Raw genomic sequence first — 18,243 nt, forward strand, 5'->3', positions numbered from 1 at the left:
ATACGGCTTTGAGTCGGTAAGAACTTTTCTAGGATTAGGTTTTGAGAGGCCAAGTTGCTCAAAAATATATTGTGTTTTTGCGAAATATTTTAATCTTTCGTCAAGTCCCTGTGCATTTGCCCATAAAAACGCTAGTCAGAAATTGTATGTTGGACGCTGCATACCCCTAAGCTAGCAGTTCCGTAGAAGCTACACGCTCGCCGGATCAACTAACCGCCACGCTTTCTTCACCTGACTCGGCTTGCTGCGCGTGTATATGGGCGGGGAGCGTGACAACATGGCAAAATATGGACGCAAGACTGGTCCAACGAGCACTCAGTTTTCAAGGCATTGTCTATTAAGCGGTGAATGTTGTTACGCAGTCACCTAGGGCCATCTCCCAAACCAGGATTCTCAATATACCCTGACCTCACACACTCTCGTGCCTCATTAGACTATGGTGACTGGAACCTGTTTTCGACGAGTGTGCTCACCACGACTTTATTTTGTTGATTATGTTTCCGCCTGGTGATGCGAGACCTGCGTAAGACTGCATATAGCCACGACCTCGATGGTGGCACCATAGCGAAGGTGGATGCCGCAGACACCGGTTCTGTGACGGCTTTCTTTACATTCGGCCAGTAAAAGGAAACTGCAGCAGCAACGTGGCTAGGACGCTGTAACACCAGCGACGCCTGTCGAGATTAGTCTTCTCTAGGGGCTATTCTTTCGCTATCCGAGAGGATCGCGACGACCTGTAGCTTTAATTCCCATCCACGCTGTAGCTTTGGACTATTTTGTGGCGGCTTTCGTGATACTCCCTAGAAGACATGTTGCTTTTTTTTCTCAAACTTTTTAGGGGTTCAGCTGGCGCTGGTGTGTGTTTTCAAATCAAAACAGAGAGCCATCAGTCTCACACTAGTTTTTTCGTCTAGTGCATTTCTATTAGAAAAGTTGTTGCATCTTCTCTCTAGGCTTGGGTATAAGGCCAGATATTTGGAAGACTTTTCACTTAGTAATTATTTTGAAACATTCCTGAATCACGTTGACAAAAAAAATTTTGGTCAGTTACTGTGGTGGCTTTGTCTCGTTGTCTTGCCATTAAAAAACACTGCTAAAAATGTTTTCTACATGCGTTTACGCGTGAAATTGCTGCTACATGGTTCATATTTGCGCAAAAGTGCAGCGTCGAAGTGTAAGCAGAGTAATTAAATGAAGTACAGTGCCCAAAGATAAATGATTGTGCTAAATAAAAAAGAAGGTAGGAACTACGCAGTAAAACAGCTTCAGCATATACCTGTGTATACGTAGACGAACAAAATAAAAAATACCCTTTGGCATGAATATTTTTACAGTTGAAAACGAGCGTGTTGGTTAATATTTTTGAATATTACTTCTGCTTATGCACGCACACGACAATAGTCTTTCTCGTAGCTCTTAAGCATCCAATCGTTAAAAATGGTGAGGAACCAGAATACGCTCGGCGCCCGATAACAGCGGCTCGCCTATAAAACTATACAAAAGAGACCCCTTTAACAGCCTACGTACTTTACATTTTTTGCCTATACCATTTCTAAAGCTGAGCGATGAGGGAATTTTTATAGTTCTGTATATCCCGACCTTAACACTGTACCACTCATGTCGAGTTCATATTGTTGCAGGATCTACTGTAAACAAGCTACTGGCTAGCTGCGCCTCGACAAGAACCACGTGCCCCTGTACCGATGGCGAGACCGTCTATGCTGGCCTGACTCATCAAGGCAACGAACCCCGTGAACAAGCAAGCCGCGCTCTACGCACGTAACAGTGACAAAGCATGATTTAAGACAACCCTGAGACAGGGGAAACAAGAAACACGACGAGGTTATGAGACCTCGCCGGATTTGTCATCGTTTCTCGTATCTCAGGGTTGTCTTAAATCATGAACGTAAACCAGCTGGCCTGCGCCTTATCACTCATTTCAGCGATAAAGCCCGGGATCTACAAAAGCAAGCATGCACCGCAAGAGCAACCGCGAGATTCACGGCTCTGACACTGTACCACCCACGTCGGGTCGACATCGTTGCATGTGAGCGCAGAGCTTTCTGTGTGCAATTTTGTATTGTACTAGATGTGTATGTGAACCCCTAATTGCTACTTGCTTTTGGCGCCTGTTTGTTTTACGGGTGTTGATATAGCGACATACAGAGCACGCATCGGCTCCTTTATACCTAGAAGGAAAGTAACCCCAACCTTGCAAACAAAGTGCTTACAGCTTCCCGTCAAAAGCATGTTTGTGTCTGTGAAGCCGTTAACTTTGGCTATTGTCATGTTCATGGTCCTGGTCTTCGCTGGAGACATTGAGGCAATCCCCGGGCCTATTACAGACGCAGAAAAAATCGAAAAACTGCAAGAAGCTGTCAACCACAACCAGAAACCAGCGTCCAACCACAACCAGCAAGAAAATGTCTTTAAGTTGAAACAAATCAAGAGCGGTATTGCTCCCTCAGAGCCCGTGTCTCTAACCTTAAGGTCAAAGTGTACGAAATCTCATTCATGCGGAAAGATTTAGGCACGATTGAAACAACTATGAACAACACCTAAAGCAACTCAATATATTTCCGTGATCATCTTGAAAAGAGCAATTTCGTTGATGTCATGGCTAGCAGAATGAGTCGAAACATTTTCATTGCCAAAGTCTTTTCAGAGTTAGAAAACGAGACGTGGAATGACGCCATAATCATAGTGACTGGCTGTGCGGGAGAAATCCAGAGAATTGAATTGGGTGAAATTGAAAGGGCTCATCCGATGAGCCGAAGACAATCGGGAACAAATCAACCGATTATTTTAAGATTTCTTCGCTTTTAAATTAAAGAGGAGGATCTTTGGAATGCTTTCAATCTAAGGAATCAAAGTCCGTAAATCTGAATATCTGAAAACGTTTCTGAGAAAGTGCACTTTGCGCGGGAGAAGCTGTGGGAAATCGCCGAGCAATTAAGAGCAAGCCGGCAAAACATAAAATTAATTACAACAAACTACACCTTGGCACTCAACCACACATGTATGACTCAGCACTGCAACAATGATTAGAATTACTGACGCTCTGTCAACCGCGAATCCCCAAAGCGCACTCTAACTGATGATGATCTTTCTTTCATCGTTACTAACTTTAGAAGTATTTTATGAAAGCAAGATGAACTTGGGGGGGGGGGGGGGGGGGGAACATCCCGTCCTCTAGGGAGCCTGACGTCATTCCTGGCACTGACACCTGGTTAGCTCCCGATCTCAAAAATGAAAAAGAAATCTTAGATTGATCATGTAATATTTTTCGGAAAAACAGACAACTCGCTAGGGTTGGTGGTGTAATCAGCGGTTAAACAATCTGTATCACGCTCCCAAGTTGAATGTTCTTCTGACCTTGAAGTGCTATGGATCCCAGTAAAGTTTGATTTTCCCTGTGTCTTGGTAGGTATTGTTATCGTTCACTCCATGTTAATCGCACCGAATTCAGCATGTAGTTGTACAATGTTCTTGGAGCCGTAACCAAACAGTTTTCAAATCGTCCCGCTTTTTGGTGCCTATTTTAACTACCCCGAAATAAACTGGTCGACGGTAATACTCTTTCCTGACTGCGGAGGTTCTCGCGACTGCGCAGTTTTTTTCAAAAGCGAGTGAGCACGGTCTTCAATGGTCACAAAGCAACACGTAACGACGCTCTATTTGATCTATTTCTAAACACTAATCCGGAATATGTGACGTCCTTTAGTATCATGAAAGGTATAAGTTACCACTCTTTTATTTTTGTTGAAAAGTCACAAAAACCGAACTGCTCAAACAATATTTCCAAGCAGATATTCGCTTTTCCATATGTAAACGTCGAAGGCATGACGTAAGCAATAAACTATTTTGAAAGGTATTGTATGTCATTTTATGACGAACGATCTGGACCTAGGTTTATAGAATTGCTTTAAATATTTGTGCCTAAAACGTACATTCGATCTGATAGCGCCCCCCCCCCAGCCATTCCTGGTTTAACAACAATTTAAAACGCATGCTAAATAGAATTAAAAATATTTTGCGCGAACGCAAAAAGAACTTATGAGTTGACTACTTGGTCATCATATCGTTCATTTTCAAAATTGTGCAAATGCGAAGTAAAGAAAGAAAAAGTCCTTTTTAACGTCACCTTAACAAATATTATTTCTACGGACCCCAAGAAGTTTTGCAAGACACTAAACTCAATAGAAAGCAAAAATAGCCCTGAGTTTATAAATGACTAAGACGAAACTCTTAGTGATGACCGGGCAGCCAACTTATTAAATTAATTTTTGTTTCAAGCGTCTTTACCTACGAAATTTTTCCACCCTCCTCCTACTCTTCGACATACCAAGGAATATGTACGCCTTCTCTTTTATTTAGTTCTCATGTATAATCGTCGAGGCAATCGAAACCTCCCTTGTCCACCCTTGGAATTGACGGTATATCACTGCATTTCTTAAAGTTGAGGAAAAGAAATAAAATGAAAATAAAATTATCATCATGAGCCTCGTCAAATTGTTAGGCAATTTTTATTTTTGCGGTTATTTGTCGCTTTTCTTTGTACCCCTGCTTTAAACCATACCGGTGGGCTTGAAGTGTTGCCAAGTCTAACGCTAGTCACTGATCAGCAATACAATACTCCAAGTAAAACCATTACACCTTTTTTTAATAACAGTAAACTTGGATATTCTTTGCTACGATCCAAGTGGCAAAGCTGTTTCTTTGTTACGGCGAAACGATAGATATATTGCAAAAGTAAAATGGTTTCTGTCGGTTTTATATTAAAAAAGAAAGTCGCGTGGACACAATGGCCAGCTGAACATCTAGTGCATATTATAACTTCTTTTATAAACTAGTGAATCCACCGACTGCTGGCTATCTCCTGTTCACGTCATCGCAACGCAAGCGCCTTTTTCAGCGTCTAACAACAAACGCAATGCCAGCACACGGCGAAACCAAGACGCACGTCAACGACGCACGTTCTGCCGTCGACCTTCAGCGTGTTTACCGCTTGGGACGAGTCTGGGATCTGCTACCAATGACGTAATCTGATATTGCTTGTTTTGTTTCAACGTGGTATTACTAATATGTGCACTTTTGTAGTTAATATGTTATAGCTCTCTCTCCTCTTCAATGTTCTTACTTTGAATGTAATTAAGAAACTTGCAGGACGCTTAAGCTTGCATCAGGCAGACCAGCGAAATGCTACTGAGCAAGTACTAAGCTGTGCCTTTTTGGGTTTTAGGCGGCGAAACACGGCAGCAAGCATCGCAGCTGACCGGCCTACCGCCGCCAGCCTTCATCTCAGCGCAAGTCGCGAGAATCAAGGAAGCTACGCAACATCATTGCGTCACTGCCCCGTCATCGGCAGTACAGGGCCGTGCAAGTTTCGGCGGACTGCGGTGCGGGCGCCGTTGTTATCTTCAGACGGGTGCATCGAGCATCTCTGGATTCGCCGTCTACTTAAGCACCGATCGCGAGGGAACACGTCGCAGACCAGCGAAATGCTACTGAGCAAGTACTAAGCTGTGCCTTTTTGGGTTTTAGGTAAGCTTGCATTCATCCTTCTGCATTCCGCGGGAGTGTACAGATTGCATTTCGCTGGTCTGCCCCTTTACCCGCTATTTTGCCCGCCATGGCCGCGCAGAGTGAATGCATCGCGTGTCTTAAGTCTTTGCCGCTGGATGGTATTGTTGCGGCATGTTCAGAGTGTCAGCACGCCTATCATACTGGAAAGTGCTCAGGTGTGACCAGAAAGGCTCTGATGGCTCTGTCGCCAGAGAGGCGTACCGCATGGAAGTGCAATACATGCACACTCCATGCAGCCCGTCAGTCCACCGTGGTTGACGACCAACAGACGCCAGATGGGGGGTCGCCGACACAGCCTGCGTCCCTGAGCACTCGCGAGAGGAGTCTGGACAAGATAGTAGCTCAAAATGACGACATTAGCAAGCGACTCATGGACGTCTTGAGCAGAATAGAATTTATTGAAAAAGCGTTGGAGACTCAGACTGGTAAAGGTGATACTATAATGGCGAAGTTAGATCACCACGGGAAAACAGTCGACGCAATAGACACCGCCATCACTAACCTGTCAGCAAAGTATGATGAACTTCTGCGAAGATTAGACACACAAAGCGTTACAATAACAGAACTAACAAAGAGGACGGGCGAACTAGAAGCAAGGGTGGCGGAGCAGGATGTTCAAATTCGAGACCTGAAAACAGCAGTAGATAACGCAGAACAGTACTCCAGGCGAAAAAACGTAGAGATCCATGGAATCGTACAGCAACCCAACGAGAATGTATTAGACGTTCTGAAAGACCTAGCTGCCAAACTCGACCTTCCGCAACCAGGCACAGAGGACATTGAGGCTGCCCACCGACTTAGGTCGAGGGAAGGGAAAATACCCCCGGTTCTTATCAGGTTTGCGGAAAGAAAAACGAGGGACCTGTGGATGACGAAGCGAGTGACACTGAGAAATGAAAATATTTACATTAACGAGAATTTAACCAAAACACTGAAAGGTCTACTTTGGCAAACTAGGGAATGTGCAAGGGCAAAGGCGTACAAGTTTGTGTGGATGAGAAATGGCAAGATTTTCGTACGGCAGAAAGAAGGCGCTGGTGCCATCCGTATCGAAAGTGAAAGAGATTTAACTAAACTAACGTAGCAATGGAGAGCACTTTCGACTCGATACGCGAATGGGACCTTTATAGGGCGCGAGTGCAGACGGAGAGTAGCTGCAGTAATGTAGAGCTTAGCCTTCTGCATGTAAATGTCCGAAGCTTGCGCAGGCATTGGGACGAACTTTTAGTTATATTATCTGGAAGACTGGCATCGCTGGATGTATTAATATTGAGCGAAATTAGCGTGGACGAAAAAGCGTGTTCGGAATTTACGTTGGCTGGTTTCAACTCATATTGTCTGTGTCGTGAAGAAAAAAGGGGAGGTGGTTTATTGATGTTTGTAAAAAATGATTGGTTTTCAGATAGGATAAACGTATCTATGGTCCACGCAGAAGTTTGCGCAGTCTCGATTCACAAATCTTCGTCTTCATATATTGTGTGCGCGGTTTACCGACCGCCTCATTTAAACATAAACATGTTCTGTGAGGAATTTTCTGTCCTATTTCGCCATTTTGATAACAACCCTCATATTCTACTAGCTGGTGATTTCAATATTGATATTTCGGACGAAACAAAATACGGAGTTTCTAATTATTTAGATGTTCTTTCTTCCTTTGGTCTAGAGAACGTAATACTAGATTACACGAGAGAAGAATATTACGGTTGTAAAATAACTAAGTCATGTATTGATCATATAATAACTAGACTTGGAAATGTGACATTAGTTCCTGCAGTGATTAAACAAAAAGTCGCGGATCATTATTGTATAGCTCTTGCGGTATTAGTGGAAAACCCAGCCAATTACACGTCCAACCGTACAGTGCTTAAAACAGTCTTAGATGATAAAAAGATAGACCGTCTCATTAGCGCGTATGATTGGAATTCATTGGGAATGTATGATCATATCACCACTTACAATTTGCTCGTAAATAGATTTAAAGAGATTTATAAAACCTCTTCCACGATTAAAAAGATAAAAAAAAGAAAACCAGAAAATATGTGGATTAATGATGATATTTTAGAACTATGTCATCAAAAAGAGAAATTATGGCAAAGATGCAAGCAAAATCCCGGTGATAAAAATCTTAAAAATGAATTTCGTGCACTCAGAAATAAAGTAACAGCTAGAATTCGATTGTCGAAGAAGAAGCATTACTTAAACGAATTTGCTTCAGCAGGAAATTCAAGGAAAACATGGGATCTCGTAAATGAGTTAATTGGTAAAAAAAGAAAAAATAATATTGACGATACAATAAAAAATAATTTTCCCACTATAGAAAACTACACGGAACTGGCGCAGTCCTTCAATAGCAGTTTTGTTAGTACTGTAAAAGCCTTAAAGCAGAATATATTGCCGCATGTGGAAAAAAAATCCAGCTAAACAGATCGGCTGCTTAAATTCGGCACACTTAGCAGAGCTACACGAACAAGAATTGTTCGATATTATCAACTCAATGTCAATTACAAAGGTACCGGGGATAGATGAAATTTGTGTACGGGATTTAAAGTATAACTATCCAAAGTTAAAACTAATGCTACTTAAAATCATCAACGGCTGCTTGACAACGGGTGAAATTCCAGAAGGGCTAAAAGTATCAATAGTAAGGCCGCTTTATAAAAATGGTAATAAGAAAGAAGTTGGAAATTATAGACCCATATCTATATTACCTGTGATCGCTCACATCCTAGAGAAATGGGTTCAAAAATGCATGAATGGATTTTGCGACAAATTTTCGTTATTAAATGACGTGCAGTATGGCTTCCGAAAACAAAGAAGTACGATTTCACTACTAGAAGATTTCTCCGACTGTGTACATGAGACACTTGAAAATAATAAGATAGCGCTTGCCTTGTTTGTGGATTTATCTAAAGCATTCGACACACTCGACCACAAAATTCTATTACGCAAACTCGAAAAGCACGGATTCAGAGGTCCTTTTAACCGATTTTTTACAAACTACTTTACAGACCGATTTCAAATGGTCAAAATTAGTCACAACACAAGTGAAAAAGTAAGAATCGAATGTGGGGTGCCGCAGGGCAGCACCTTAGGCCCCTTGCTTTTTAATATTTATGTAAACGACCTAGGATCAATACCGTTGCAGTCTAGAATGTTTCAGTATGCCGACGATACCGTTTTATTATTACCACATTATGACTACGAGCAAGCGGTTCCTCTTTTTCAGAGTGAGATAAACTTATTAATAGATTGGTTCTCAAGTAACGAAATTTCTCTAAATACCAAAAAAACTAAGCTAGTATGTTTCCGTAACCCTCATAAGCGCATTGAACTTAAGACAAACATATATCTCCACCTTCATGAGCAAGATCAATCAATCTGCAGATGTAAGCCATTAACATATGAGTCTTCAGTCAAATATTTAGGTATATTTTTTGATGAGCACGTACTTTGGAAACAGCAGTTAGAACATATTACTAGAAGGCTCCGTTTAGTATCCGCGTATATATACAAACTAAAAAGTGCATGCTGTGTAAAATTACGACAGTCTATTTTCAGAGCTCTAGGGGAGTCAATCTTACGGTATGAAATAACGATATACGGGAATTGTTCAGGGTACAAAAGAAAGGGAATTGATAGGGTCATAAAGCATATTGCGAATAACGTTTCATATGGTTCAGTCCATGATGGCTTAGAACTGGAAGAAAAAATGAAGGCACTTGGCATACTCTCATTGGATCAATTTCATAAATATGTAGCAATAACAAGTAATTATTATAAAAATGATTTCAAATACGAGGTTAAGAAAAGAAATCTAAGGCGTACAGAGAGATTTATGTTGCCGAAAGTTCTAACAAATTATGGTAAAAAAGAAAGGAAATATTACATCCCTGCATTATTTAACGCGTTGCCTGAAACTTTAAGTAATTTAACATCCATTCCCGCGGTGAAACTAAAAGTCAAAAAATGGTGTCAAACGCTCGCTGGTAATACCTGTGGATAAAAGGTTGATATCGTTCGCATAGTGCACAGTTCTTCCTTATGTGTAATGATGTATGCAGTGTTTTGTTGGCTGCCTGGACCCACACACGAGCATTTCTGCTTTCGTGGGCCAGTACGCTATCTTGTGTAAAATATTTCTTTTCAGTAAATAAAGTATTATTATTATTATTATCTAAGAGTGGAACGCGATGGCGAAGCATATAAACATATAAACTCCCTCTCGTTCTCAAGCCGTGCAAGCGTGCCTTACGTGGCCAACATTTGTCAGTCTGCTTGTTATGCTAGAGTTTTAACATGGGCTATAAACGACCCGCTGAGGTTTTTAAGGGACTTGACATGTGCGTGTTTTGCGATAAAGAAAGAAAACGTGCTTTGCGTGTCCTAGTCATTACCGTCTCTGACCCGCAACCGAAGGGCCGTGGGTTCGAATCCTGCCTAAAATTCGTCAATTTTAAGGCAAACGGCTTAATTTGTTGTATGAAAACATTTCAGGCCTGTGGCGACCTTTAATTCGCATTACATGCCACGTTTTTTAAACATGTCACGCGTGATGTTACGTTTCACGTGGGCGTTGTGGGTGGTTTGAAATTCCCGCGCGAGGTGATTTGGCTGTGACGTCGTCACCCTATTGACCAATCAGGATTTTCGTGGCACGCCACCAGCTCCGGCTTTTCTCGTAAGGCCACCGACGCCGGTTGTTCTGCGACACGAGCTTCCTAACACGATTGCGGTAACAAATAAATAAAGAAAGAAATAAAGATACGCTTTCAAAAGCTTGCGCCATCTAGCAGTTATTACGCCGGATATCCGAGTCCAAAGTTTCATCACGTACTTTGAGTGCATTATAGACACGGGGTGCAACAGATTACAGGGTGAACTCGGCTTTACGCTTATCGAGAGCGAGTGCTACGTTAGTGTTCGGCGAGGACCCGGATTCAATCGCACATTTTGTGCCAGAGAAAAGGCGACCGCCAGAGTTGCTTGGTGGGGTTTTAAAAAGGTTCTTTTGGCTTATGCTGGGCTGCTACTTCCAGTTGTCAAAGCAAGCAAGCGTTGCGTCCTTTCATCGGCGCGCCAGCTAGTAATCGTGTATCAGCTTAAAGGGGCCCTGCAATCATATTTAAATGTCTACCCTTTTTTGCGGTTTCCACGTCTCTTGAAGTTCGGGCAAGCCAGAGAGCACAGAGAGAGTAACTAAATATCAGTGCGTCATATTTTAACCGGACGACGCGGAAACCTCCTCCACCGACGAGGGCGACCCACGGTACCGAAAACGAGCAAAATGTGACGTCTTTGGTCCTGGGCTTACTACTGGTCAGAGCCGCTGAAAGCTTCTTTTTAGTCGAAAGATAAAACATAAGTGGCGCGAACCGTTTCAATTATTTATAAAAGTAGTTTTTGTTCAGTATTTTTAGATCAGAAAAGAAATGAATGCAGTTCATAAAGTACGGAAAGAAGAAATGACCCGTCGACATACCCGCCACCAAGCGGTGGAAAAGGTGGCGCATACTAGAAAGGAGTAGTGAAATCAGGCGCGGACACGGAAAGGTCCCGGATGTGCGCGGCGGCGCTGCGATCGTATCAACAGGAGGATCCGACCGGCTCCGAGCGTTCCGAAGGCCTTCTGCGAGCAGCTTTGGCTTGCGGTTTGGCCTTTTGGAGGTAAGGCAGCGCGAAGTGGCTCCCGTTCTGAAGTGATCTTTACCTTGCTTTTGCTGTCGTTTGTGGCCAATGAAGTGTCACGCCGAATTAGTGTTTAATCGCGCAGCAAACGTAATGAAAGCCGCTCTGGCTGCTCGCTTCATACAGCCTATCCAGAACATGCTTTGGTGGCGCTCTCTCGCGTTGTCGTCACGGAATGTGGCAGCCGTGAGCGCTCGCTGAGCTCACTACCCCTCCTCTAGTTCACGGCCACTCAAGCAACCAAGGACGTCATGAGGAAGGTTATTTTTTGCTTGTTTTTGTAATTTTAATTTGCCTATAACTTTTAAAATAAAGCGAATTTCGAGAAAAGAAAAGTTTCACAAAGTTACTACTTTCAGTGCGCTCAAGTTCGGTGCAAATTAAAAACCAGTAAAAAAGTCCTTGAAGGGCCCCTTTAAGCCCCCAGTCAAACACTGCTGTATCCGAGGGCTTTCACGCGGCAGCTTCTTTGAAGCCTTCTGTCGCCCTTTCGGGGACATTGATTTATGGGCGGTTGAGAACTCTAAATAACTTTAGTCGGAAACTATTCCATCCGTCATAATTACGTCAGTACTTTTAATGTAGTCATTAATCGTACATAGCACGACGAATATAGATCACGCGGTCAGCAGACGTTCGGACTACATTGAGGACGTTGACAGATCACCCGTATCTCCTATTTTCTGTTAAACTTTTCCCTGATACACGACTGCAAGTAGGGAATCCGACCACCACCAGATCTATGCTCATTGGAGCAAGTGCTATCACCGCTACGCTACTTTCATGTGTATGCTGCTCGTGCTCGCACGCCAAGGGAACCATTCGGAACACCATGCTTACGAATATATATGCGTTTAGTTAATCCCAACCCAACTTCTGCTTGTTTTAAAAGTAGGAAGTTGCACTAAACGACAATGCGCAACATTCCGAAGAAAACACCGCCTGGACCAGCCTGACTCAGCGAGTCGGCCAACCCCGTGACCAGACACGTGCTACGGGCGTCGTTGCAGCAAGCATCGGGACTACATAAGCCAGCGCAGCGAAGACCAGCGTGGGATTCACGGCCCTGACACTGTCACGCTTACACCGTCGATAACGTTCCAGACTTTCCGTGAACGGGCTGCTCAGAAGTTGGTGTCTACGATTGGCCCACTCACCGCTTCCGAAGAAAACACCGCCTGGACCAGCCTGACTCAGCGAGTCGGCCAACCTCGTGACCAGACACGTGCTACGGGCGTCGTTGCAGCAAGCATCGGGACTACATAAGCCAGCGCAGCGAAGACCAGCGTGGGATTCACGGCCCTGACACTGTCACGCTTACACCGTCGATATCGTTCCAGGTGAGCGCTAAGCTTCCTGTGCGAGATTCTGTTCTACTTTGTAGTGGCTGTGAATCCCCCAAATTGTGTTACTGTTTTAACGCCTGGTTGTTGTGATGGCCGTTGACATAGTTACCTACCGAGCCCGTATCGGCCGCTTTGTACCTAGAAAGAGAACGACCTCGCTTCTACACACAAAGGCTCTACGCCTTCATGTCAGAGGCATGTTCGGGTCAGTGAAGTTGCTAACTGTGGCTATTGTCATGTTCATGCTTTTGACCTCTGCCGGTGACGTCGAAGTTAACCCCGGACCCACCACGAATGCCGAAAAAATTGATAAGCTGCAAAGAACTGTTGAGAGTTTGGTTACGGCGTCCACCCAGATTCAGCTTGAAAATTCTGTTAAGTTGGACCAAATCAACAGCGGCATCGCTGCTCTTGGAGTCCGGGTAACAAATCTTGACCTCAAAGCGCACGAAATCACAAATATGCAGGTGAATTTGAGCACCGTTGAAGCAACGGTACATAGTATTAAATGCGATTCGGTTTCTTTTCGGGACCACCTGTCTGGAATAAGTAGCGTTGTCGACGACATGGAGAACAGAATGAGACGAAACAATCTAATATTCAAAGGCTTACCCGAAATAGAAAATGAGTCATGGAACGATGCTAAAACCATCGTCACTGGCTTCGCCCGAGAAATACTTGGCATGGAAATGGGCGAACTTGAAAGGGCTCACCGATTGGGTAGAAAACGACCAGGATCCAGTCGACCGATAATCGTAAAATTCCTGCGCTATCAAAGTAAAGAAGAGGTTCTTAAAAATGGTTTTAAACTGAAGAACGTGTCTCCACAAATCAGGATATCGGAGGACTTTTCTGATAGGGTGCGCATTGCGAGGCAGAATTTGTAGGAATTTGCTGAACAATTAAGAAATAGTGGTGCAAAATATAAGATTAGTTACAATAAACTACATTCCGGAACAGCGACATATGTTTACGATGCAGCTAGTAACTCAGTTGTTCTGCTTCGTGCGCCTCACCAAGATGGAACATCAAACAACTGACTCGCTGTAAACCAACAACGTCCAAATCGCGCTGTCTCTCTTAACCTTTCTTTTTTTGTCGCAAATTTTGGAAGCATTTTGTCAAAACAGGATGAACTTGAGAACGTCACTTGCTCTAGCCAGCCAGACGTCATTCTTGGAACGGAAACGTGGTTAACTACCGATATAAGAAATGATGAGCTCATTTTAAACAGATCGTACAATATTTTTCGTAAAGATAGACTGCTGGCTAGAGGCGGTGGCGTAATCATCGCTGTCAAAAAACCTATGTCATGCTCGCAAGTAGAATGTTCTTCTGATCTTGAAATTTTGTGGATTCGTATTAAACTGGATTTTCGCTGTGTCATAGTAGGTGTTTGTTATCGTCCACCCCATTTTAATCGCTCAGATTTCAACATCTCATTGTACCATGCCCTTGGAACTGTCACCAAGGAATTTCCTACTGACCACTTCTTTCTTGGTGGCGATTTTAATTATCCCGAAATAAACTGGTCAACGCTAATGCCCCTCCCTGACTGCGCAAACTCTCGACAGTGTACAGAGTTCCTTTCTAGAACTGGTGTGTATGGTCTCCAACAAATTATCACCTCGGCAACCCGTCGTGACGCGATATTAGATCTGTTTTTCACTAATAAACCCGAATGTGTGACGTCCGTCACTATCATGGAGCATATAAGTGATCATGCTTTGATTCAAATCGAAACATCATTAGGAGTAACGCGCTCCGAAAATACGCCGAAAAAGATATTCGCATTTTCACGAACCAATGTTGAAGGACTCACAATAGCCATAACGAACTTTGAAAGGTATTACGTTTCGTCAAATTGTGACCGATCCGCAAGTGAAAACTGGGTACTCATTAAAAATACTTTCATGAAACTACTCAAAAAATTTGTTCCCAAAACTTCAGTTCGTTGTGATCGCACATCTCCCTGGTTTAATAACAATTTAAAATGTATGTTAAATAAAAAGAAAAGATTATTCGCAAATGCAAAAAAAAAAAAGAAATAATTTTGATGTTTGGTCATCATACCACTCCTTCACAAAATTGTGTAAAAGCGAAGTAAAGAAAGCAAAAAAAGTTTTCTTTTCGGTGACTTTGCCACAGATCTTATCTACAGACCCCAAGCGATTCTGGAAGATAATAAATCCAAAAGAATCTAGAGATTGCCCAGTGTTCAAAAATGACCAAGGTGAAACACTCCGTGATGACCAGGCTGCCGATTCATTGAATTCATTCTTCGCCAGCATTTTTACGCACGAAATCTTTCCACTCCCCCCATACTGCCCAACTTTTCATGAAGCGTTGATGCCTCCAATTATTTTCACTCCTGAAGGAATTCTTAAAACTATCTCAAACTTGTCCTCCAATAGCGCTCCTGGGAACGATGGGATATCGGCCAAATTTCTTAAACTAATTGATCATTCAGCATCCAACATACTGAGCATACTCTTTCAACAAAGTCTGAATTCTGGTGAGGTACCATACGATTGGCGTTTCTCCCAAGTTAGACCCATCTTCAAATCGGGCAACAAATCAAATCCATCTAACTACCGTCCCATCTCGTTGACTAGTGTACCCTGCAAGCTCATGGAACATGTACTTTACACTCACATCATTTCATACCTGGACCATTGCGACTTTTTTCCCCCAACCAGCATGGTTTTAGAAAACATCATTCATGTATCAGCCAACTATTTGAATTTACCACGGATCTTCACTTTAATTATCATTCCTCAGCAGAAACCGACGTTATTTTTATTGATTTTTCGAAAGCTTTCGATACCGTACCGCACCAACGACTACTTCTTAAACTTTCTCTCCTCCACATCCATTCTTCAGTCATCAGTTGGATAGCTTCGTTTCTAACAGACAGAGAGCAGTCAGTTTCAGTCAACAGTTCTTCATCAGCATCAGTCGCAGTAACTTCCGGTGTTCCCCAAGGCAGCGTCCTCGGCCCCCTTCTTTTCCTTATCTATATTAATGATCTTCCCTCCTCAATTAACTCGACTATCCGGCTATTTGCCGATGACTGTGTTGTATACAGAAAAATTACTGACCCAACAGATCATTACATTCTTCAAAACGATCTCGACACCATAAGCTCCTGGTGCACCCATTGGCAGATGAATATTAACCCCGGAAAATGCAAACAAATGACCGTCACCACCAACTCGACCAAATCATCTGGCGAATATTCATTACTGTCACAACAATTAAAAAGTGTCTCATTATACAAATACTTGGGTGTCCATATTTCTGAAACATTATCGTGGAATGAACATATCGACAACATAATCGCCAGCTCAACGAGATCATTAGGTTTCTTGAGGTGGAACCTCTATCTGGCCCCTGCTGCGACACAATTACTCGCCTATAAAACAATGATTCGACCCAAACTTGAATACGCAAGCGTTGTGTGGAATCCACATCAAAATTATCTAACATCAAACCTAGAATCCATTCAAAACAAAGCTACTCGGTTCATCCTAAACCATTACTCTCCACAAAGTAGTGTCTCCGCCTTAAAAGCGAGACTTGGTCTCGCTTCATTAGCCACACGGCGCAAAATTAAACGCGTGTGTTTCTTCCATCAAGTTTACCATAGTAATTCACAGTTCAGAAATATTTATTGTCAAAAAGCCCATTATATTTTTCCTCGAAACGACAACACATGTAAACTCTTTCAATACCGCTCCCATAATAACTCATTCATGTTTTCTCCCTTAATATTATGTATTACAGAATGGAATAACTTGCCAGATCATCTTGTAACCAACTCAGATATTACAGCGTTTGAAGAAATGTGCGTGCTTTTGTTCAATGAGTAGGGAACGTCTGTTTGTGTATATATATATATATATATATATATATATATATATATATCTTGTTTTATTTTGTGGTTAGACGAGATGTGGTTGTGTTAGTGTTCTTACGTTATGTTTTATATTGTATTCCCATTTATTGCCACCCCCCCTCATGTAATGCGTCCTCAAAAGACGCCCTTGAGGTAAATAAATGAAATGAAATGAAATATTGCTGGGCACCCCGCACCCTCAGCGCTTCAAACCGGCCTATCTCTCGAATTTACCTCTGAACATCTCAACTTTGTGACAAACCGGTGGGACAAACATGGGGATCCGTGGCCGAGTGATCTAGCCCACACCAGCTCGAAGCACGTGGAGGGAAATCTCGCGCTGCAGAACCCAGGGATCCTGGGTTCAACCCCCCATTTGCCGGTTATGATTTGGATGAGCATCGTACTAGCGTGTGATCGTGTATCACTACTGCGTGGTGCACGTTAAAAACCCCAGGCTAGCGGTTGTACTGCAATGGCTAAATGTCTGATCTACAGCTGGGAGAAAAGTCGCCCGTTGAGGCAGACTAAGTTCTAGCCTGTGTAAAGATACGCACACCCAATTTTTTGTGACAAACCGTTCCACAATAATCCAGTACGTGTTCATTGACACCACGAACACTAAAGCTCTTGTACCGCTCTACTAGTTTTGTTTCTATCGAAAATGAACTATATTTTTATTTCGGATCGCTCATTAATGCGCCTTGTTAAAGGTGGGGAAGGGGGGGGTGGAGAGGGAGAGATATTTGTGGGGCATGTTGCGACCACAGGCTCGTAGATGGAGAAATTAAAAAGAGGATCTCACGGTTCCAAAAAGCGCGTGGCACGAACCTCGTGAACCCCGAGTTTAAAAACGCTGAGAACCTTCATGGCAAACAGTCGCTATTTGTTTTTGTTTCCTCGCTTAAATTATCGTGGTAGGACTTTGTTCTTGGCGGACAATATGAACTTTTAGCAAACCGTTACCGCATTCCGGCTACCGCACTACCGGAGCCTTTGAAACATGCTTTTAAAACGCGTATACGTGGTCACGCGGGGAGCGCTAAAAAGCATGCTTCAAAGGCTCCGGTAGTGCGGTACCCGAAACACGGTGACGGTTTTCTAAAATTTCCTAGTATCAAAATATTGTTTTGTATCGTACCGTTCTTGTTTCCAGTTATTTTAGACCTCTACATAAATTTTTCGCAGGCGGGGGCTGGCGCCATTAATTTAACCACAGATTGATCATGGGCTTCAAGGAACCGCAATCCGCATGGCACGACCTATAGGACGGTCCCTTTCATGGTGCTCTTTCCTTTCAACGGAGCATCTGCTTTTCATAGAGGTATACTGCGTGTGTAAAGATTTCCACTCTGCTCTGAATTTAGCCGTTTGTTGTCTCGCTCGAAGTACTAATAATATACATTTACAAAGAAGCAACTTTTCCATTTTGTTCATTTCAGAACACTTCAGGCCCCGTTAGGCCCCAGAAGGAGTAGATACCAAAGAAAATTTCGAAGGCACAATCACACTCTTGAAAACGCTCAATAGATGAAACAATTATTTAAATCATATTAACTTAGCAGAAAATGCATCAGGTGTAAGGGTTATTACAGCGTGTTTTGATAGGTTATTCGAAGAATGAAATAATGTAAACATGAATCTCACCTTTGTAATTTGTTCTGGATATCCCGCTTGCTGCAGTGCGACAATGTATGCTCATTCGAAGAGCTTTTGATATTGGCCATC

General features: G+C 42.9%; 1 pseudogene; it reads right to left on the reverse strand.

Annotated features, from left to right (window-relative positions):
- Nucleotides 1-18,242, reverse strand: part of LOC121832929 — a 44,152-nt pseudogene extending 25,910 nt beyond the window's left edge.
- Between the last annotated feature and the right edge of the window lies 1 nt (nucleotide 18,243).

Source organism: Ixodes scapularis, unplaced genomic scaffold (assembly GCF_016920785.2).
Source record: "Ixodes scapularis isolate PalLabHiFi unplaced genomic scaffold, ASM1692078v2 PGA_scaffold4__175_contigs__length_147842914, whole genome shotgun sequence".
NCBI classification, from domain to species: Eukaryota; Metazoa; Arthropoda; class Arachnida; order Ixodida; family Ixodidae; genus Ixodes; species Ixodes scapularis.